Source organism: Mauremys reevesii, linkage group 25, assembly GCF_016161935.1.
Source record: "Mauremys reevesii isolate NIE-2019 linkage group 25, ASM1616193v1, whole genome shotgun sequence".
Taxonomy (NCBI): Eukaryota; Metazoa; Chordata; order Testudines; family Geoemydidae; genus Mauremys; species Mauremys reevesii.
This window is the reverse complement of record NC_052647.1, coordinates 5,379,872-5,402,886: the sequence shown is the minus strand read 5'-3', so window position 1 is coordinate 5,402,886 and position 23,015 is coordinate 5,379,872. Positions and strand designations below refer to the sequence as shown.

Genomic DNA, 23,015 nt, shown 5'->3' with positions numbered 1-23,015 from the left:
TAACAAACCCCTGACCTATGTCTGAGTTATTGAAGTCCTCAAATTGTGGTTTGAAGACTTCAAGCTGCAGAGAATCCTCCAGCAAGTGACCTGTGCCCCATGCTGCAGAGGAAGGCGAAAAAACCTCCAGGGCCTCTGCCAATCTGCCCTGGAGGAAAATTCCTTCCCGACCCCAAATATGGTGATCATTTAAACCCTGAGCATGTGGGCAAGACTCACCTGCCAGCACCCAGGAAAGAATTCTCTGTAGTAACTCAGATCCCATCCCATCTAACATCCCATCCCAGGCCACTGGGCATACTTACCTGCTGATAATCAAAGATCAATTGCTAAATGAATTGCCAAGATTAGGCTATCCCATCATACCATCCTCTCCATAAACTTATCAAGCTTAGCCTTAAAGCCAGATATGTCTTTTGCCCTCACTACTCCCCTTGGAAGGCTGTTCCAGAACTTCACTCCTCTAATGGTTAGAAATCTTCATCTAATTTCAAGTCTGAACTTCCTAGTGTCCAGTTTATATCCATTTGTTCTTGTGTCCACATTGGCACTAAGCGTAAATAATTCCTCTCCCTCCCTGATATTAATCTCTCTGATATATTTATAAAGAGCCATCATATCCCCCCTCAACCTTCTTTTGGTTAGGTTAAACAAGCCAAGCTCTTTGAGTTTCCTTTCATAAGACAGGTTTTCCATTCCCTGGATCATCCTAGTAGCCCGTCTCTGAACCTGTTCCAGTTTGAATTCATCCTTCTTAAACATGGGAGACCAGAACTGCACACAGTATTCCAGATGAGGTCTCACCAGTGCCTTGTATAATGGTACTAACACCTCTTTATCTTTGCTGGAAATACCTCGCCTGATGCATCCTAAAACCGCATTAGCTTTTTTAACGGCCTGTAGCAGGGTGGACCCCTGCTCCTGCCCTGAAGGGGTTAAAAACAGCCCCTGGGAAGGGGCTTTAGGCTGGGCTGATTGGGGAAGTGGCTGCAGCTGGGGCCATGCCCCAGCCTGTGCCCCAGATTATAAGAAGGCCAGGGAAGCCAGAAGCCAAGACAGTCTCTCTCTGCATTCAGAGGGAGATGGGCCTGGCTGCAGGGAGCTAGACCGGGTACCTGAGTGGAGCAGGGTTGGGTACAGGCAAAGGAGCTGGGAAGCCCCAGGCTGTGGCCTAGCATTGGGCTAACAGGTACTGGGGGTTGCAGAGGCAGCCCAGGGGTAGGCCAAAGCAGCCGGTCCAAACCCTCCTTGCCAGTGATGAATAGGCTGATACTGCAGTCTGCCCCAGGGTGCGGGGGCTAGACAATGACTGGCAGTAGCCATACACTGAGGCAAGGTGGGGATAGAGGGTGGGGGTTCCCTGGGGAGGGGAGACCCTGAGAGAAAGAGGTTACTGCCAGGGGGCAGCACCCCATGTAAAAGGGCACTGGGATCCAGGGAGGGACGTGGGGCCAGAGAACAAGCGGATCACTTGCCTGCAGAGGGTGCTATGGGGCTGGAAACTGAGCTAATTCCCTGGGATCACCAGCAGGAGGCGCCACAGGGGTGAGTCGACCCGTTACACGGCCATATCACATTGGCGGCTCATAGTCATCCTATGATCAACCAATACTCCGAGGTCCTTCTCCTCCTGTTACTTCCAACTGATGTGTCCCCAATTTATAACTAAAATTCTTGTTATTAATCCCTAAATGCATGACCTACAGAGGAAGGTGTAAGAGTCCCGCAGCAACAGCCGGGGGATAATCTGCCCCCGTTAAGATCATTTCTAATAGTTGGAGGTCGGCTTAAACCAGGGGTCTCAAACTCAATTTACCTTTGGGCCACTGCCAGTCCTCAAATCCTCCTAGCAGGCCAATGTCACTTATGCCGCCCAGAACCCACCCCCAAAAACCTCTGCCCCTCACCTGCCTAAGGCTCTGGGAGGGAGTTTAGGTGGGGGGGAGGTCTCGGATAGGCGATTGGGGTGCAGGGTCTGGGAGGGAGTTTGGGTGCAGAAGGGGTGAGAGGTTGAGCTCTGGGAGGTGGTTTGGGTGGGGGAGGGGGTCTGGGATGCAGGCTCTGGGGTGGCGTTGGGGGGCTGGGGTGTGTGTGGGGAGAGGGTGCAAGCTCAGGAAGGGAGTTTAGGGGCTTGGAGAATGTGGGGATGGGGTGCAGGCTCAGAGAGGGCGTTTGGGAGTGGGAGAGGGTATGTGGGAAGGGGAAGGGGGTACAGGCTCTGGGATGTAGTTTGGGGGCTGGGGTGTGTGTGGGGAGGGGTGCAAGCGCAGGAAGGGAGTTGGGGAGATGTGGGGATGGGGTGCAGGCTCTGGGAGGGCGTTTGGGGCTGGGGGTGTGTGGGGGTATGGGGAGGGGTACAGGCTCAAGGAGGGAGTTTGGGGCAGGAGGGTGTTAGGACCAGGTGCAGGCTCTGGGAGGGGTTTGGGGGTGGAGGGGGTATGTGGGGTGGGGGTGCAGGCTCTGGGAGGGGGTTGCGGGTGCAGCACTTACCTGGGGCTCCAAGGTGGGGCAGGCCGGGGGCATCTGCGCACTTCTGCGCCCAGGCACCGCCCCCGCAGCGTCCCATTGGCCACAGGGGCACTCGGGGTGGTGGCAGCATGCGGAGGCACAGCCCTGCCCCACCCCTAGACCCCAGGGAGGGGCCGGCAGCCACTGGAGAGAGCAGGCAGATGTTGCTCAGCTCCGCTGAGCTGCCAGGGCCCTGAGGGGGGAGCGCCCGGGGGCAGCAGGTGGGGCTGAGGGAGAGTCTAGGCCCCAAAACTGCTGGAGCCCCACGGACCACACTGGGGGGGGGCTTGTGAGCCGCAGATGACCCACAGGCCAGGAGTTTGAGACCCCTGGCTTACTCCCTGAAGTGGGAGCTTCTCCCTCCCTCCCAGAACTATTGTCCATTAACTAGCACAGCTCCAGGCATTGTTGTTCCCCATAGAAACAGCCAGTCCCTCTTTAAACCTCGACACATTCACAGCCCCCTGGCCGCGGTAGCAGTGAGTTCCAGAGGCTACTGCCACCCCGGTAGGAGGAGTATTTCCTTGTATCTGCTTTGAATTTGCCCCTTTTCCATTCAATTCTCTCCAAACACTGCCTCATTTCTAAAGCTTGTGATTTTCTAAGCTAATCTGATTTTTGTTTAATGCCTGGGATGGTCGTCACGGGCTCAACCAGGCACTTAAGACCCACTGGAGCCGAGTTCAGTGCGTAGCTGGGCAGGGCTGGAGCTAAGCATGTGCTTTGCTGACTCGGGGAGCTCAGGGAGCACAGACAGGGACCAGCACAAAGCGATTTAGCAGCTGGCAGCTTCCAGCGCCCCCCGGTGGAGACACCAGCATGTGGGTATCCCCTGCCAGGGGACTGGCATTGGGGCATGCGCCAGCTTCACCAGCGCAAAGGGGTCTCCAAATCCACTGCACTGCGAGCCCAGAGAGACCTCTCGGTCTGTGCCCTGGGCAAACTCCCTGCCCTGGGGGAGCGACGCGGAGCTGCCCAGCCCGTGTGTCCCTGCGCCATGCCGCTGGGAGCCAGGGTGTCTGAGGGAAGCCTGGGGCTGGGCTGGCAATGCCAGTCCCAGCACATCCCCCTCACAGCGCAGCCCTGGGGAGTGACATGGAGCTGGAGCAGAGAGAGGCTGGAGCAGGGGCCTGGCACAAGGCCAGAAGCAAAGTCAGCAGAAGTGATGCTCCGAGCAAAAGTCCGGCCCTGTGGGACACTGAGCCAGAAAGGGTTAAGCACCTTGCAGGCTAAATGACCCAAATTCTGCCTTTAAAGCCACACTAGAAAAGGAGCCGGGAGCTGTTTCTGGCTCTGGGGAAGCAGCCGGTATCGGAGCCGCTGGTTTGTTGCTGGCTCGGTGAATCTAAGTATCAGAAATAACCAGCAGTTTGGGGGATTGTCGGCCCCACTCTGCAGTTTGCCCTGATGGAGCAACCTCAGTGGTGTCCCCCCCCCCCTGCACCAGTCACACCCTGTCACAAAGCAGAGGGTTGCCGGCAAGTTCACCGTCCGGTGCACGAACTCGGCACCGGTATTGCCGGCATTGTTACAACACAGTGACTGTGTAACCACATCCCAGCTCCAGATTCCCCTGCCTGGCGCAGGATCAGATGGTTTGGTGGGTGGGGAATGTTTTGTCTGAAGCAGCAGGAGAAAGGCACAAGGGGGGTAACAAACATGTTGTGAGACACACAAGCTGGGACGTCAGTTGTTTATCCCGGATGGTTTGTCTCAGTCTGGAACTGTCGGGGTCCATTGGCAGAGGCAGACGTGTGGCCGTGTCCCTGGGGCATCTCTGGGCGCTGGCACCGGGCTGCATTGGCGATAAACCTGGCCGAGCGCCTTGGCCACTGCCCCGACTCTGGGCTGTCTGGGCACTTCGCTGGAGGTCTGCCGGGCCAGCGACCCGCCCAGAGCCGGGACAGCACACGGAGCCGACGACCAACCCCACGTGCCCGCCCCAGACTGCTGGAACTCGGGGGGCCTCAGGGCAGCCTGGGGCTGGGCTGGCAATGCCAGTCACAGCACATGCCCCTCCCAGCGCTGCCCATGCAGGGAGCTTGGGGCAGTGGGAGGGTCCCTCGAACTAGCAGCTGCGCCCCCTAGAGGCCAGAGCAGAGCATGGCTGCCTGCCCCCAGCGAAGCTCAAGCAATAGGGTACGGGGGCGAAGTCAAGAACGCTTTAGCCCAATTCCCAGAGCCGTTCCCGGGGCCACTTCCCAGGCTCAGGGGGAGCAGGCGAGGTCACGTCTCATCACAGCCTCGCTGACAACCTCAGGCCACTGCCAAAGCCGGTGATAGCCCCAGTGCAGCACCAGGCCTGGAATGAGCATTTGTGTGTGTGTGTGAGGGGTCTCAGCAGGTGGGGGCAGGGGAGAGCTCACCCTGGCAGCTGTTCTCATTCGCGTGCGTGAACTTGGCTTTCCCAGAGCTGGGCTTGTAGCCATCGATGCAGGTGCAGTAGTAACTCCCAGCCACGTTGGTGCAGTGTGCGTGGGGTCCGCAGTCTGGCGGGTTCGGGCCCAGACACTCGTCAATATCTGCAACACAAGAGGGGACGCTCTGTACAGGCCCGCAGGGAGACGTTTCTGTATCACCCACCTGTACTGAGCTGAGTGACAGGACCCAGGTGATCGGGCCCCTGGGAGCTTAACAATCACACAACTGATTCTCAGCTATGCTCAGGCGGCACTAGGCTGCTCTGGCAGCGGAACGGCCACTCGAGAATATGGTGTATTGAAAACTGTGTTAGCATCACAAGCTCTCACTTAACATCTGCAAGGGGCTTTCCTGGACCTGCCTGTGGGCTAGGGGGTTCGGGTGACAAACATGTGATTTGGAGGTTTCAGCAGTGTGTCTGCCAAAGAGCCAGACCAGAGCAAAGTGGGTTAGTTGTGCCCGTCTGCCTTCAGGAGCAGCCTGCTTTGTCTCTCTGTTTGGGGTCCTCGTGTGCTAGGGTTCTGGATTCTAAGAATAACCCTGTGTTGAGCTGCAGCCTGCCAGCGAGAGGATGTGACGCTTTGTTTCTAACTGTGTGCGTGTGCTGTGAACATAACAGAGGGAAGGGGACCTTCAGACCCCAGAACAGCCACTGTGGCCTCTATGGGCCAAGCCCCAGTGGGGCCAAGATTTGGGGAGATTTAGGAGTCCATGTGTGAAGCTGCTGTGGGGTGGGGGCTGTGGAATCATCCCAGCCATGTGTCCCCTCAACCCTCTCCCCCCAGCTGTGGGTGGTACTGGGGTGTGTTGGGGGTGGGGGGAGAATCCAGCAGGGAGCCCCGGGCTGGCCCCACAGTGGCCCCTAGTGGCCCCTAGGCACAGACTGCGCCCCCTGCTGCCTCTTCCCAGGGCAGAGAATCCAGCCGTGCAGCAGGAATACAGGCACTGCTGGGGGGGAGACGCCCGGCCCCTGGCTGCCCTGCTCACCCCTCCCCGGCCTGGCCCTGCTCCGCTCCCAGAGCCAGACTTGGGCTCGCTGGTGCCTGTGGCTCTGAGCCAACTGGAAACACCCCAGTGGACGGACAGGCTGGGCTGGGGGAGGGGAGAGCCTGGAGGCTGAGCCCTCCCCGGCCAGGGCTGAGACCCAGAGGGACCCCGTCCATGGGGGGCAGGGAGCTGGCGCAACATCCCAGACCAGTTCCCAGCTCCCTGCCCCCTCAAGACCTCTGCCTGTGTAACCCCAGCCCCTGCCCAGCCCCCCAGGTGCTCCCCCCACGCCGCCAGCAGCAGGACCCACCTTCGCACAGGGTGATGCTCCTGTTGAAGAGGACGTAGCCGGCCCGGCACTTACACCAGTAGCTCCCATTGGTGTTGATGCATGTGGCCTTGAGGCTGCAGGTATCTGGGATCCTGCGGCAGTTGCTGATGTCTGAGAGGGGAAAGCAGGGGAGGGGGTCACTCACAGCACAGCTGGGGGCACAGGGGTGAATGACCATGGAGACACCCCCCACCGATTGCAGGGGGCGTGGTCTGTCTGTCTGCTCCATCTAACCACCCCCCCCCCCCCGTTCAATTCTCCTTTCTTCCCTGCTACATGCAGTGCCTCAATCCCGGCAGCACAACCCCTCCCCCCCGCAGATTGGGGGGCCCAACCTTTTCCAGACCAGGACCCTGCGATCCCCTCCCTGCACTCCAGGGGACAGGTGGGGCTTCTCTACAGCCCGAGGGCTGGGCCCAGTGGTGGGGGCCTGAGGAGAGGGGGGGTAGGGAGGCCCGAGGGGGGGCTGGAAGCCCGGAGGAAGGGTTTCACTAGCAGGCAGAGGAGAGAGGGGCCTGACTTTGAAAGGCTCCCCCAGAATGGGGATCACAGTGTGACCTGGCCGGTCGGCCGAGACACGGGGCAGCCGCGACTCTGGGAGCTGCAATGGTGGAGAAGAAAGGAGGCGCTGAACTGGAGCTAGTCGCCAGAAGGGGGCGCCACGCTCAGCGTTACAGACCCCAGCCCCATGGGTCCCCTCCCCGTTCGGGATACACCCAGCCCCGCCCCTCCCCTGGAGCACTAGGAGAAGGGTGGGTGGGCTCTGCCCAGGGGAGTGCAGGGAATTGGGTGGTGTCCCTTTAAACTACTTTCTTTGCACTCCGGTTGTGCTCACGGGGGGTCTATGGCAGAAGCCCACAGACCCCGACATGCGGCCAGGCCCTGCACGGCTGGTAAACGGGCTGTTTGGAAGCCAGCTGGATCCAGGGGATCCCCCTATTCCTAACACTGCGCAGTGAGCAATGGCCCAACAACGTCCATTCCCAGACCCTGCTGTGACCCCCAGGCCCAGGGCCCCGTGGGGTGAATCCACTGAGCCCTTGGACAGATGACGCCAGCTCGACACTCGCTGCTGATCCGGCCTGTGGAAGCTGAAGCTGGGAGAGACCTGCCCAGCCTGACCCCCAGCATAGCCCCAGCCGGAGTCGCCAGCCAGGGGGTCACCAATCCAGCCCCAAATGGAGGGGACTTTACTGCCCTCGCTGGCTCCTGGGGCCTTTCACCGCTCTGGAGAGTCTGATCTGACAGACGGGCCCCGCCCTGCCCGGGCACAGGGAGCCCTGCCGTGATCTAGCCAAACGCTGGAGGGCCGGGCACCCGCCAGGCTGCCAATGCGGGTAGCGCCAGCTGCCGGGCAGAGAGGGATACACAGGGGATGTCGGTGCTCCATGGTGCAGCGGGGTCACTCACCCCGTGCAGGGAGTGGGGTTTTCTACCTAGGGACCTGGCTCGTTCGTGCAGAGACGCACTCATTCCTGCCAGCCCCTGAGGAGCCTGCAGTGCTGTCTGGGGCAATGAGCGATGGAGAAGCAGAGCTGGGACGAAAACCCCTTGAAGTCAGTGGTGCTGCACCAATTTACACCACTGGGGCTCTGGCCCCCACTTTGTGACCATTTCACATACAGCAGCACTGAGTTGGTGGTGACGCATGGGGGACGGGCGCATCGTCCCTCATTCCCATGACCGATTCTCCCGGAAATCCCAGCCAGGAACGAGTGCTGGAATTCGACACTGCTGGGGGGGTGGGGGGGAGTGGAGAGAGACTCCCAACCCCATGGCAGCCCTGCTCACCCCCTCCATGGCCTGGACATGGCATGGCCCCTGCTCCGCTCCCAGAGCCAGACTTGGGCTCACTGGTGCCTGTGGCTCTGAGACAACCGGAAACACCCCAGTGGACGGACAGGCTGGGCTGGGGGAGGGGAGGGCCTGGAGGCTGAGCTCCCCTGGCCAGGGCTGAGACCCAGAGGGACCCCGTCCATGGGGGGCAGGGGGCTGGCGCAACATCCCAGACCAATTCCCAGCTCCCTGCCCCCTCAGGCAAGACGTCTGTCTGTGTAACCCCAGGCCCTGCCCAGCCCCCCAGGTGCCCCGTCCATGCCCCACACAGCAGGACCCACCTTGGCACAGGGTCGTGTTCTTGTTGGAGGGGACGTAGCCGGCCCGGCACTCACACCGGTAGCTCCCAATGGTGTTGTTACACGTGGCCTTGGGGCCACAGATATCTGGGGTCTTGTTGCACTCGTCGATGTCTGAGAGGGGAAAGTGGGGGAGGGGGTCAAACACAGCATGGCTGGGGGCGCACTGGGTGCGAAGGACCATGGAGACACCCCAGACATATTGCAGGGGGCGTGGTCTGTCGGTCAGTCTGTCTGCTCCATTGAATCCCCACCATTCTAGTCTCCTTTCTTCCCTGCTATTTGCAGGGCCCCAATCCCGGCAGCACAACCCCTCCCCCACCCCTCAGATCGGGGGCCCAGCCTTTTCCAGACCAGGACCCTGCGATCCCCTCCCTGCACCAGCCCTGACAGAGCGGGGTTAAGGGGGGGCCGAGCAGCCAGTTAAGCTGCAAAGGGGAAGTGACTCAGGCTGCGTGCAGGGCGCTGGCTAGAAGGAAGCTCGCCTGGGAGGAGACAGGTGGGGCTTCGCTACAGCCTGAGGGCTGGGCCCAGTGTTGGGGGCCTGAGGCGAGGGGGGTTAGGAAGCCCCGAGGGGGGGCAGGGAGCCCCAGAGGAAGGGTTTCACTAGCGGGCAGAGGGGAGAGGGGTCTGACTTTGAAAGGCTCCCCCAGAATGGGGATCACAGTGTGACCTGGCCGGACGGCCGAGACCCGGGAGAGCCACGACTCCGGGAGGAGAAGAAAGGGGGCGCTGAACTGGAGCTAGTCACCAGAAGGGGGCGCCACGCTCAGCATTACAGACCCCAGCCCCATGGGTCCCCTCCCCGTTTGGGATACACCCAGCCCCGCCCCTCCCCTGGAGCACTAGGAGAAGGGTGGGTGGGCTGTGCCCAGGGGAGTGCAGGGGAATTGGGTGCTGTCCCTTTAAGCTAGTTTCTTTGCTCTCTGGTGGCACTCACGGGGGTTGATGGCAGAAGCCCGCAGACCCCGACATGCGGCCAGGCCCTGCACGGCTGGTAAACGGGTTGTTTGGAAACCAGCTGGATCCAGGGGATCCCCCTATTCCTAACATCGCGCAGTGAGCAGCAGCCCAACAACGTCCATTCCCAGACCCTGCTGTGACCCCCAGGCCCAGGGCCCCGTGGGGCGAATCCACCGAGCCCTCGGACAGATGATGCCAACTCGACACTCGCTGACGATCCAGCCTGTGGAAGCCGAAGCTGGAAGAGACCCGCCCAGCCTGACCCCCAGCATAGCCCCAGCCGGAGTCGCCACCCAGCGGGTCACCAATCCGGCCCCAAACGGAGGGGACTTTACTGCCCTTGCTGGCTCCTGGGGCCTTTCACCGCTGTGGAGAGTCTGATCTGACAGATGGGCCCCGCCCTGCCCGGGCACAGAGAGCCCTGCCGTGATCTAGCCAAACGCTGGAGGGACGTGCACCCACCAGGCTGCCAACGTGGATAGCGCCAGCTGCCGGGCAAAGGGGGATACACGGGGGATGTCGGTCTCCATGGTGCAGCGGGGTCACTCGCCACATGCAGGGAGTGGGGTTTTCTACCTAGGGACCTGGCTTGTTTGTGCAGAGACGCACTCGTTCCGGCCAGCGAGCCCCTGGGGAGCCTGCAGTCCCGTCTGGGGCAATGAGACATGGAGAAGCAGAGCTGGGACAAAAACCCCTTGAAGTCAGTGGTGCTGCACCAATTTACACCACTGGGGTTCTGGCCCCCACTTTGTGACCATTTCACATACAGAACCTCTGAGTTGGTGGCAACAGGTGCAATATCCATCATTCCCGCGGGTTGGGGGAAGCAGTTGAGCTGCTGCGGAAATGGCCATGACCGATTCTTCTGGAAATCCCAGCGAGGAACAAGTGCTGGAATTCGACATTCACCTGCTGTGACGAAGTGGGACTGGTCTTACTGGGGGCTGGGTACAGATCCTAAGTATCTAGCAGCAAAAGTCCATGCAGCAAATGCCTGACACTCTGTCTCCTAGCAACTGATGGCCCGAGCACCTTCCCTGCAAAGGTGCTGGCTAAAGGTGTTGGAGACAAAGGGGTCAGGTGACCTCCTGGCCCGGGAAAGAAGCTGAGCAGAGAGGAGGGGCCGGAGGGGGTTGGGCAGACTGGAGTTGGCTTGGGAAAAGAGGGGAAGCAGAGAGAGAGGGCTCTGATCCCCGATGGGGGTTATGGGGCCCCAAGATGGACCTAACAAGGGGGGATCCTGTTATCTGTGACTGCAAGACCTGTGTTGGACTGTGTTCCTGTCATCTAAATAAACCTTCTGCTTTACTGGCTGGCTGAGAGTCCTGGTGAATCGGCAGGGAGCCCAGGGGTGCAGGGCCTGACTCCCCTACACTCCGTGACAACTGGTGTTAGCGGTGGGATCTACTGCACCCTGTGGACGGCGCTTCCTGCAGTAAGTGACTGGGGCGCAGTAAAACGAAGGGGCGATTAACCCCTGGGAGAGTGTGACCAGGGAGCAGGACTTTGCAGTAACAGGGTCCCCCGGGGGATTACAGCGAGCGGTCCCAGGGGCGGAGGAGTCTGCAGCTCGACCCTGGCAGAGAGGGGGTGACCTCAAGGACTGGCACACTAGGGGTCCCCCTGGGACCCGTGGGGAGCGGCGAGCACCCCGGCCTGCGAGCAGCCAGCAGGAAGATGTATGCCATGCAGCGCAAGTGTGACCTGGTGGGGCTGTGCCAGCGGAGAGGGCTGCACAGTGGGAAGCTCACCAAGGCCCAGCTGATTGCCCAGCTGGAGGACGCAGATCGTGTGAATGAACCGATCCCTGTCTCTGAGGGAAGCAGCCGGGCAGATGCAGCGCAGGCACCAGTGTCTGTCCCCGCTGGGAGTGGTCAGCCGGCCGCTGAGGGCTTCCCGAGACCTCCCACCCCTAGGCCTAGGGGGAGGGGGGGAGGAGCCCAGCTACCGAGGGCACCGTGACCCCCCCCCCCCGGCCAGCAGGGGATCGGCCCGGCGAAGCTCACCCCCCAGCTGGGGATCATCCCGGCGACGCTCGGCCTCCGTGGAGCGCAGGCGGCTGGACTTGGAAGGAGAGATACAACTGAGAGAGCTGGAGGATCGTAAGGAACAGAGGGAACATGAGGAGAGACAAAGCCAGCGTGAGCTGGAGGAGAAGCAGAAACAACGTGAATACAAGGAGAGGGAGAAGGAGAAACAACGTAAACATGAGCTGGAACTGGCCCAGCTGAACAACAGTAAGGCCCCGGCTGCGGTGAGTGAGGGGGGACCCAAGCCTACAAAGAGCTTTGATAAAAGCTTCCTGGCCCAGCGTAAGGAGGGGGAGGACATAGACACCTTCCTGACGGCCTTTGAGAACGCCTGCGCGCTGCACCGGGTTGACCCTGCAGACAGGATCCAGTTTCTCACCCCCTTACTGGACTCCACCGCCGTGGAGGTGTACAGCCGAATGAGAGGGGCGGAGGCGGGGGACTGCAACCTGTTCAAAGAGGCCCTGCTCCGCGAGTTTGGGCTGACCCCGGAGATGTACCGGAAGAGGTTCCGGAGTCAACATAAGACCCAGGAGGTCACATACCTCCAACTGGTCAACCGGGCGCAGGGATATGCCCGCAAGTGGACGGCTGGGGCCCAAACTAAAGAGGACCTGCTTGACCTATTCATACTGGAGCACCTGTATGAGCAGTGCCCGTCGGACCTGAGGCTGTGGTTGATGGACCAGAAGCCGGAGAACCCGCAGCATGCAGGCCAGCTGGCCGACCAATACATGGACAGTCGGGCAAGGGATAATAGGGAGGCGTCTCAAAGGAGCAGGTCTGCCTCAACGCAGAGAGAGAGTCACCATGGGACCTCCCAGAAGGGGCCGAGGGAGAGCCCCCACCAAAGGTAAACATCCGGCGTCAGGTCCAGCCGTCCCACTCGAGGGGACCCACGAGACATGGGCTGCTATCAATGTGGCCAACAAGGCCACATACGGGCCCAGTGCCCCAAGCTCCGGGACAAACTGAGCAGACCAACCCCACACCGGGTCAACTTGGTAGAGACCCAGCCGGATGAGGGGCAGCGTTCGCAGGAAAGGGGAGCTGGCCGCGTACCACCTGCGAAGGAGGGAGGGGGGCCCCGGGTCAACCCCTCCGAGGGGCTGGATGCTCCCCGCCCTGAGTTTTGGGTTTACAGGGTGGGCACGGGGCTGCCCCTCTGGAGCGAGTGCCTTGTTCCCCTGGAGGTAGATGGGAGGGAGGTCACTGGGTACTGGGACACGGGCGCAGAGGTGACGCTGGCCCGGCCCGAGGTGGTGGACCCAGATCGGATGGTGCCCAACACCTACCTGACCCTGAGGGGTGTGATCGGGACCCCATTCAAGGTGCCTGTAGCGAGGGTGCACCTGAAGTGGGGGGGGAAGGAGGGCCCCAAGGACGTGGGGGTGCACCCACATTTGCCCACAGAGGTGTTAATGGGGGGGATCTCGAGGACTGGCCAAGTAACACCTGGGGTGCCCTGGCCGTGAACCGTAGTCAGAATCGACGCAGGGCTCTGCACCCTGACATCGGGGAAGGTACTCTGCCCGAGGCACCGGACCCTGACCCGGTGGGGAGGGAACGCCCAGGGACAGGGCTCAGAGAGGCTGGGGCCTCAGACCCAGCTGGTGAGAGAGAGCAGATCCCCGTCCCTGCCCCAGCGGCTGAGTACCAGGCCGCGGTGTGGGAAGACCCCTCCTTGCGGAGGATAGCGGACCTGGCCAACCTCGGGGGGGTACAGACCATGGGACGAGGTGGCCGGAAAAGGTTCCTGTGGGAGAAGGGGTTCCTGTACCGAGAATGGACTTCCCCAGGGAAGATGGAGTCAGGGGGGATCAGGCGGCAGCTGGTGGTACCCCAGGAGTATCACCACCAGCTGCTGTGCCAGGACCATGACATTCCCCCCTCAGGGCTCCAGGGAGCCTGGCGTACCCAGCAGAAGCTGCTATGGAGCTTTTACAGGCCTGGGGTCTTTGCCCATGTCCGGCAGCACTGCCGCTCCTGTGATTTCTGCCAGAGGGGGAGGAAGGCCCGGGACAGGGGGAAGATGGCTGTAAGACCCGGGCCTCGCCCTGAGGAGCCTGTCCAGAGGGGGGCCAGGGTCAGAAGGGGGGCTCTGAACCGAGAGAGCCCGAATCACAGCCCCCCAGACTGGAACGTGGGGAGAAGGCCCCAGCCCCGCGTGCACCCCAGGGGTATTGGGGTGGGGAAAGGGCACGGGCGGCATAAGGCTTCCCCCCTGCAACCTGCGAGTGCCCTCGAGTCCCCCCGACCTACAGGGGGGCAGGAAACTGGAATGACCTGGGGTAACTCTCCCCCCAGAACGGGGGGGACCCTGGGGCCTCTGTGGGAAGGTAGGTGGGTTCGAACTTCCCCAGGTCACTGGCTGGAGTGACCCCGCTCAGTTCGGTCTCGAAGGGGGGAGAGGTGTGACGAAGTGGGACTGGTCTTACTGGGGGCTGGGTACAGATCCTAAGTATCTAGCAGCAAAAGTCCATGCAGCAAATGCCTGACACTCTGTCTCCTAGCAACTGATGGCCCGAGCACCTTCCCTGCAAAGGTGCTGGCTAAAGGTGTTGGAGACAAAGGGGTCAGGTGACCTCCTGGCCCGGGAAAGAAGCTGAGCAGAGAGGAGGGGCCGGAGGGGGTTGGGCAGACTGGAGTTGGCTTGGGAAAAGAGGGGAAGCAGAGAGAGAGGGCTCTGATCCCCGATGGGGGTTATGGGGCCCCAAGATGGACCTAACGGGGGGGGATCCTGTTATCTGTGCCTGCAAGACCTGTGTTGGACTGTATTCCTGTCGTCTAAATAAACCTTCTGCTTTACTGGCTGGCTGAGAATCCTGGTGAATCGGCAGAGAGCCCGGGGGTGCAGGGCCTGACTCCCCTACACTCCGTGACACCTGCTCATTAACCCAACATTTCAGCTGGCCAATCAGGAAGCAGAGAAAGACCATGGGACTCAGGCAAACAATTGTACAACATCCGTGACAAGTTTTTGGAGCAAACAGTTTGCCAATAAAATCACAGACATTTATCTACCCAAACAGTCAAAGGGTTGGCCGGTGAACGAGCAGGTTTGGATCAGCAGGCAGAGCTGTTCTGCTGTTTCCCGCTGGCGTTCAGAGCAGCAGTGGCCTATCAGTCACCATCCCTGGGGACAGATGGGTGGTGACCCTTCTTGAGGAAGTAGGAGCAGGTCCACGGAAGAAAGCTAAGCTCTCCCCGATATTTATCCATAACGCTTCTGCTTCTCACAGAAATCCTTGTGGCTAAAATCCCCTTCACCTGGACTTCAGCAAACAAGTCAGTCAGCAGGGAGAGTCCAGAGCGCTCACGGATCCTTCCCTTGGGCCGTGCTCCAGCAGCTCTTTCTCAGACTCCCCTTCTCTCTCTTTCCCATGACAGCGTTTTGCTATTTCCCACTATGCCTCTTCCTCTTGATCGTTATTTGCATAAAGGCAGCACCCAGAGCGCTGCACCCACACGGCCATAAAAAGCTTCTAGTCTAAATGGACAAGAGGTGGGAGAGAACAACAGAGGCAGGGAATTGCCCAAGGACACGTAGCAGGAACAGAGCTGGGACTAGAACCCAACTCTTCTGAGTCCTAGTCTCATACCCAACCAACTAGACCTGTCTCTTTCCGCGCGTTTCTTCCATAGAAGGCCAAGAATGTGTCTCCCCTGCCTCACCATGCAGCTTTTACCCTCTGCTCCCCCTCACTGAGAGGAGCTTTGTGTCCCCTGGCTCACGGCCGGGAGTGCATCAGGGCTGGAAAAAATCCCTTGTTTCTTTGTCAAGAAACTCAACTTTTGCTCCATTGTTAAACCTCTTTGAAGGCAACGGGCCTACGCCATGCCTGTGAGGGGACCTGTATGTGCCAGGCTCCAGCGAAGGCCGCTGAGCCATGGAACAAGGAGAGAGCAAGTTTGTTCTGCTTTGGTGGCTGGTTCCCATAAGTAGATAACAGCCTGCTACAATAACTAGCTAATGGAGTTACTCCCTTAGCTCCAGCAGCTGAACTGTGTGCTTTCAGCAGGCAGGGTCTGGGTTTGATTCCTGCTGATGACCCAAGCTGGTTCCTTTGTGATGCCAGCTCCTTCCCCAGCCTTAGCAGCTGCTGAGGGTTTGGTTAATGGGGCTCTAGAAACTAAGGGGCTTTTTGAGCCCAAGCTGTATTAAAGGTTGATCCAACACCGAGTCCTTGGCTCTGTCTCAGCCCAGTTTGCTTTGCAAAGATCTGACTTTCCCCCACTTCAAAGCTCTGCTACGAAAGAGCATCTTGGGCTCTGATTGCATCTGCAGGTTTGGGGGGATGTTGCAGCTTCTAATGACATCCTCAGTGCCCTACGCTCCTGCCTTGGAATTAAGCAGCCTAGCAAGAGACATGGCAACCTTCAGTCCCCGGGGTCAGTATCTAATTTGTAAGACAGGCTGGGAGTCAGAACAGACACTGTGCCTGAGTGTGGCGCAGAGAAAGAGCGAGACCTCAGGGCAACCTTATTAGTTTCACCATCCAGGCACGCGGGTTAGTTTCAGAGATCTCGGGTAAGCTCAGTGACGGTGCATTAACAGCATCGCCAACGCCAAGCAATCACTAAAAGCCCCAAACCCTGAGCCAGGCTTCAAAAAAGTCACAAGATTTTTTTTTTTAAATCCATTTTGGGTTCGTTTTGTTTGACTCTGGTTTGGGAGCTGTCAGTCACCCCAGCGTAAAGTTTGGCAGTTTTTCCTCCACCACGTGGGCTGGGCACTAATTTTGATTTTAACCAAAAGCAGAATCACGTGACTCCTGGAGGTGGGGCTTTAAGGCAACACCACGCGTTAGTAACACTGCAGACAAGCCAGAAGCATCATGCCTTTGCCACAACTATTTCCAGCTCCTGTTATACCTGTGCAGATCTTAGCCGTATCCTTTTGACTCTTCCCAAATCCCTCGCTGCATTTACACGTGTAATTCCCTGGCGTGTTGATGCAGTTCCCGTGGGGCTCACAGATTGTGGTGTTCCGCTGGCACTCGTCAATGTCTGCAAGGAGAGAGAAAGCGCTGGGTCAGGCTGATCTAGGAGCTGGACCTTGGGCACCGGGGGACACTGCTGTGGGATAATCCAGGCGTCCAACATGCACCGTGCTCTGGGGAGACGGGGCTGGTTAGAGCCAGGAATGCGGTTACTGGGTCAGCGAATGGGAGCAAGTGGCTATTGTTCAGAATGAGCCGCTCCAGCTGGGAAGGGAAAAGCAGCCCTGCCAGGACACGCGCCTGCTGCTTGCTAAAGCTCCCAAGCGGATCTGGTGATGCCCAGTGCCGCAATATCAGTGCAGACGGCAATGCCTGAATGAGCTGTCTGCCCCTGGAGGGGGCAAATGGGGAGCTGCTTTGGAGGAAGGGGATAGAGACTAACATGAGGGCTGGTCTAATGCCTGGATATCAGTCAATGGGGTGACCTCTTCTGCACCCCACGAGCTGCCCTGGGCACCCCCTTGCACACAGGACAGTGCAGAACCAGAGGGGTTCAGAGACAGGCAATGAGAATGATCAGGGGCTGGAAAAACCCTCTACAGAGAGAGATTGAAAAGACTGGGACTGTCACCTTAGAGTGAACGTAAGAGGCAGGGCCGGTGCAAGGATATTTTGAGCCCTAGGCGAAACTTCCACCTTGCGCCCCCACCCCCCGAGCATCGCTTATTAAAAACTTTCAGAAATGAATGCTGACTAACGTGGCATTGTTCATTAGAATTAATACACATTTGACTTGAATATTTATTAATTGAATTATTTAGTCTACATATTTATGAAAATAAATGAATAACCTGACAGTGTTGACATTGTTATTGGTTTCACTTTGCACAACATAGCCTGGATCTGAAAATAAATCACATGCCTTCTACACAACACACTGTAACAGAGTCACACGTTAGAATTAATTTTTCGGCGTTTTCAGTTTAGCAAATTTAGAAACAAGTTCCTCCAAGTCAGTGCTGTGAGCAGTGTCTTGTTCTATTGACAAGGTCGAGAGCCCAACAGGTCTTTATTGCAACTCTGATGTCCGCATGTGTGTTTTTATCAACTTGAGCTTCGAGAAGCTTCGCTCACCCCTGGCCACAGAAACTGGGAGAGTCAAGAGGATGCGAAGAGCAATATCTGTGTTGGGGACACTATCGGTCAGTTTATTTGTGCATATGAAGTTCAGTACATCTTGCGGCGATGCACTCTTTTGGACTCATCGTGCAATAGCTTGCAATTCATTGCACAAGTCAAAGGCATCAGTATCTTTGGATTCACCATGTTGCAAAGCTTGCTCCAGATTCAAGCAATGTTCCATAATTTGCTTTGGTGTTGTGTTTTGCAAACGGTAAGCATCATATAGGAAGCCAAATACTGAACTAATTTGCTGCATCAGTGTGAATCTTTCTTCAACTGAAGGTATTGCTGTGTCGATGACTGCAAAGTAAAAGTTGACTTTGAATTTTTCTTTCAGATTATAAATAGGTTCGTCATCTGCTTCATATGCGAACTGCTTCCTCTTTTTTCTAATACGGATTGGATCTGGTTCAACAAGTGCCGGTACATCCAACTCCTCCGCAAGTTCACCTGCATCTACCAATGTTTTCTCAAAGTCTGCGTCACTACAAGAAACTTCTTGGTTTCTCCACGTTGATTAATGGCGTCACTTATGTCGAATTCTTTCGCCTGAAGTTGTTTGCTAGTCATGTTGATCTCAAACAATATGTCATACCACACAACAAGAGAAACAAGAAACTTGAAACTAGAAATGGCTTTTGCAAGATCCTTTGCATCAACTCGTACCGTATTGCCAGATGAGCCTGTTAGAGTACTGTCTTCATAGACGTCTATCAGAGCATCATAGATGTCACCAAGCTGATAGCGAAGAGGTTTCAAGGCATCAATTTGACTTTCCCATCTTGTTTCACTCAATGGTTTAACTGTGAGATTAGATACGTGGTGTGTTAGAACTTCCCAGCAACGTGTAGAAGCTGAGAAATACACGTACACACGTTGAACTAAATCAAAGAAGGCAGTTGCCTCCAAGCAACACGTTGCAGCATCATTAACAATCAAATTCAATGACTGTGCACTGCAAGGAACGGAAAAAGGCTCGTGGATTAATATCCAGAACTCTTCGCCAGACACCATTTTCTTTCCCTTTCATATTGCTCCCATTATCGTACCCTTTACACAAGTTTTCTATAGGCAGTGACATCTCTTCTAACTGGTGAAGAATCGTTTCTGTCATACCAGCTCCAGTTGTCCCCGTAAGCGACAAAGCCCAAGAAGTGTTCCTTTATGAATACTGATTCAGTCTCATTCTCTGTCTCTGAAGTAGGCCTATCCACAAACCAAATGATTATGGTCATTTGTTCAACGTGGCCTGCATCTGGTGTACAATCTAGAATGATCGAAAAGTATTTTGCAGCATGAGCAGATGCTGGGATTTTTTGTTGGATGGCATTGGATAGAAGCTGAATAAGCTCGTTCTGTATGTCTTTCCCTAGGTGACGTAAACATTGATTAAGAGATCAGGATGACTTTTCCTGAAAATTAAGCAATGTTGATTGTAATCAGAAATACACCCTTTTTGGTCACCTATACTTCCTTCCTTCATTCTTTCATATCAAAATCTACTACTTTTTATTCTACCTTTATAATATTTAATTATTGTTTTTAATAAAATTTATAAAATTAGAATGGCAGATACTCCGTCATACTGGGGTATTGGGTTAGGTGGGGTAGGGAAGCAGACCGGGTTTGGTCAGTGGGGGTTCGGGTTAGGTGGGGGAGGGGAGCAGACTGGGTGTGGGGTCATTGGGGGTTCGGGTTAGATGGGGAGGAGCAGACTGGGTTCAGTCATTGGGTATTGGGTTAGGTGGGGGAGGGGAGCAGACTGGGTTTGGGGTCAGTGGGGGTTTGGATTAGGTGGGGAAGGGGAGCAGACCGGGTTGAGTCAGTGGGGGTTCGGGTTTGGCTGGGGAGTGCCAGGGGAGCAGACCGGGTTTGGGTGAGGAAGGGGGTGGCGGACGGGGTAGGATTCAAAGAGCCGCAAGGTGAAATGGGCGCTCTCCTCTACAGTCCCTGGCATACAGCCGTGGGCCAAGTCACGGTGCAATTGCATCAGGGCAACAGGAGCGTGTCGCGGTCTGTCCTGCGCCCGTGCTGGGGAGTTGAATGCTGGGCTCTTGCTCCGGCAGGGGGGCGTGGGGCAGGCAGGACTGTGAGGCAGAGAGTGCGCGGCCCTCACACCAACGCAGGGTCGGGAGGGTAGAAAGCTGGGGCGCAGGGAGGTGGGTTAAAGCGGCTTAGCCGCCCCTCCACGCAAGAGAGCCCACAGAGCTGCCAGCCGTAGCCTCCCTCCCTTCTCTCCCCAGGGAGCAGAGCCTCTGCCCTGGAAAACCTGCAGCCTGCTCTGCGAGGAGCATCCCATGCAAGCCGGCCCCGGGTGCACCGCACTGCCAGCACCGCTCAGCCCCAGCTAGGGGACCAGACAGCAAATGTGAACAATCGGGACGGGGGCAGGAGGGTAATAGGAGACTAGATAAGAAAAAGACTCAAAAATCGGGACTGTCCCTATAAAATCGGGACATCTGGTCACCCTAGCCCCAACGGGGGGGTCTTACGCCTCCCCCACCCCCAGCTGCTCCACTCTCCTTCTGGCTGCTGCTGTGCAATGTACTACAAGACAGAGGAGCGAGTACTGTAATTATGTACCTACTGACACAGCAATCTGTACAATGAGCGATTCACAATCAAAGGACTTCATATGGCAGGAGCCAGAGAGCAATTGGGACTTCCCTGGTTTTCTGAATGGCAGGAGACAGGAGTCGGGGAGCAATTCACTGGGAGCTGGTTCTTATCACCTCCTCCTCCCTATGGTCTGGGATGGAATCAAAGGATTTCCCTAATCGCTGGCTATGTAAATGGCAGGAGAGCAATTCACTGGGAGCCTAGTTCTCATCTACGTCCTCCCCACAGTCTGTGATCTGCAGCCTGAGCCTGCGTCTATTTTTAGGCACTGGCTTTTTAGCGCCCCCCAGATCTCGGCACCCTAGAGGGCTGCCTAACTTGCCTAGTGCTTCCACCGGCCTGGGTAAGAGGGGACGTGTTAAGAGTCTATAAATGCCTGACGGGGACAGAGAAGGGGGATGGGGAGCTTCTGTTCTCCCCACCTCATAACACGAGAGCCAGAGCCAGTCAGGGAAGTGAGAAGAGGGGAAATTCGGAACGGAGCCAAGGAAAGGCTGTTTCACACAATGTGCGATTAGCCGGTGGAACTCCCCACCACAGGAGTCCCTGAGGCCATGAATTTAGCAAGATTCAAGGAGCGACTGGACATTCCTGCGGATGATGAGAACAGCCAGAGGGATCATAGTTAAAGGCAGAAACATTTGGGAAGAGAGAGAAAACCTCCTGCTGTGGGTCTTCAGCCCAGCTGAGTATTAGAGACCAGGACATGAGGGCAGATTATCAAGGGAGACTATGCCAGGCTGGGTAAGACGCTCAAGGAAATTGAGGCTCAGGTGATCTTCAGTGGGATTCTACCTGTCCCTAGGGAAAGGCGACAAAAGGGTGACAGGATTGTGATGATAAATAGTTGGCTCAGGGAGTGGTGCTATAAGGAGGGCTTTGGGATGTATGGGCACTGGGAGGCTTTTGGGGACAGAGAACTGTTCTCACGGGATGGGCTCCACCTGAGTAGGGAGGGAAATAGACTTCTAGGAGGGAGGCTGGCTCATCTGATCAAAAGAGCTTTAAACTAGGTATTGGGGGGAGACGGTTGGGAGATGTCCAGTCACTCTCCACGCCAAATTTAAACATTGAGAGGGAGGACAACAGGATAAGAACGGATATAGCCAGAGGGAGGGGTTTGGACTTAAGGAAGAGTGGGGGGATGGATACTAGACCAATAGGTCATACTGGTGGTACTGGGTCCCTACCAAATTGGGTAACAAAGGTGAGAGAAGCCAAACAGCAAAAATTAGGATGTTTGTTCACCAATGCGAGAAGCCTAGGTAACAAAATGGAGGAATTGGAGCTCCTGGTCCGAGAATTGAAACCAGATATCGTAGGAATAACCGAAACATGGTGGAACGGTAGCCATGACTGGAGTACACGTATGGAAGCGTATGTGCTGTTTAGGAAAGACCGAAACAAAGGTAAAGGTGGGGGAGTAGCATTGTATGTCAATAATGAGGTGAAATGTAATGAAATAACTAGTAATGGAATGGATAATACGGAGTCTGTTTGGGCAATGGTCACATTAGGGAAGAAAACTACTAGAGCATCCCCTGGGATAGTGACTGGGGTGTGCTATAGACCGCCGGGATCTAGCCTGGATATGGATAGAGAGCTCTTTAATATTTTTAAGGAGGTAAATACTAATAGGAACTGTATGATCATGGGAGACTTTAACTTCCCGGATATAGATTGGGGAACAAATGCTAGTAATAATAATAGGGCTCAGTTTTTCCTAGACGTGATAGCTGATGAATTCCTTCATCAAGTAGTAGCTGAACCGACGAGGGGGGATGCCATTTTAGATTTGGTTTTGGTGAGTAGTGAGGACCTTGTTGAGGAAATGGTTGTAGGGGACAACCTTGGCTTGAGTGATCATGAGCTAATTCGGTTCAAAATAAATGGAAAGATAAACAAAATTGCATCTGAGACTAAGGTTTACGATTTCAAAAGGGCTAACTTTACTAAATTAAGGCGACTAGTTAGGGAAGTGGATTGGACTAACATATTTAGGGATCTAAAGGTGGAAGATGCCTGGGATTATTTCAGGTTGAAGTTGCAGGAGCTGTCAGAGGCCTATATCCCGAGAAAGGGAAAACGGTCCTTAGGTAGCAGTTTTAGACCGAGCTGGATGAGCAAGCGTCTCAGAGGGGTGATTAAGAAAAAACAGAAAGCGTACAAGGAGTGGAAGATGGGAGGGATCAGCAAAGAAACCTACCTTATTGAGGTCAGAGGGTGTAGGGATGCAGTGAGAAAGGCCAAAAGCCGGGAAGAGATGGACCTTGCGAAGGGAATTAAAACCAATAGTAAAAGGTTTTTTAGCCATATAAATAGGAAGAAAACCAAGAAAGAAGAAGTGGGACCGCTTAAAACTGTAAACGGAGTGGAGATTAAGGATAAGCTAGGCATGGCACAATATCTAAACGAATATTTTGCCTCGGTCTTTAATGAGGCTAATGAAGGGTTTAGGAATAGTGGCAGAGTGACTGATGGGAATGAAGGTGCGGGGTTGGAAATTACTGTATCCGAGGTAGAAGCCAAACTTGAACAGCTTAACGGTAGTAAATCAGGCGGCCCGGTTAATCTTAATCCTAGAATATTAAAGGAATTGGCGAGTGAAATTGCAAGCCCGTTAGCGATAATTTTTAACGAATCTCTAAACTCGGGGGTTGTACCGTTTGACTGGAGATTAGCTAATATAGTTCCTATTTTCAAGAAGGGGAAAAAAAGTGACCCGGGTAACTACAGGCCTGTTAGTTTAACATCTGTAGTATGTAAAGTCATGGAAAAAATATTAAAGGAGAGAGTAGTTACGGACCTTGAGGTCAATGGCAATTGGGACAAATTACAACATGGTTTTACGAAAGGTAGATCGTGCCAAACCAACCTGATGTCCTTCTTTGAGAAA

The 23,015-nt window shown here is 56.1% G+C and overlaps 1 protein-coding gene and 1 long non-coding RNA gene across 2 annotated transcripts in view; both read right to left on the bottom strand.

The window, feature by feature from the left end:
- LOC120391380 (adhesion G protein-coupled receptor E2-like) overlaps positions 1–23,015 on the bottom strand; it is a 101,104-nt gene that overhangs the window by 41,236 nt on the left and 36,853 nt on the right. The window lies entirely within an intron of this gene.
- Positions 6,288–16,294, bottom strand: LOC120391466. The gene is made up of 3 exons (XR_005591341.1): positions 16,251–16,294; positions 8,365–8,496; positions 6,288–6,358 (listed from the first exon to the last, which is right to left on the bottom strand). It is a non-coding gene; the product is annotated as an uncharacterized LOC120391466 (long non-coding RNA).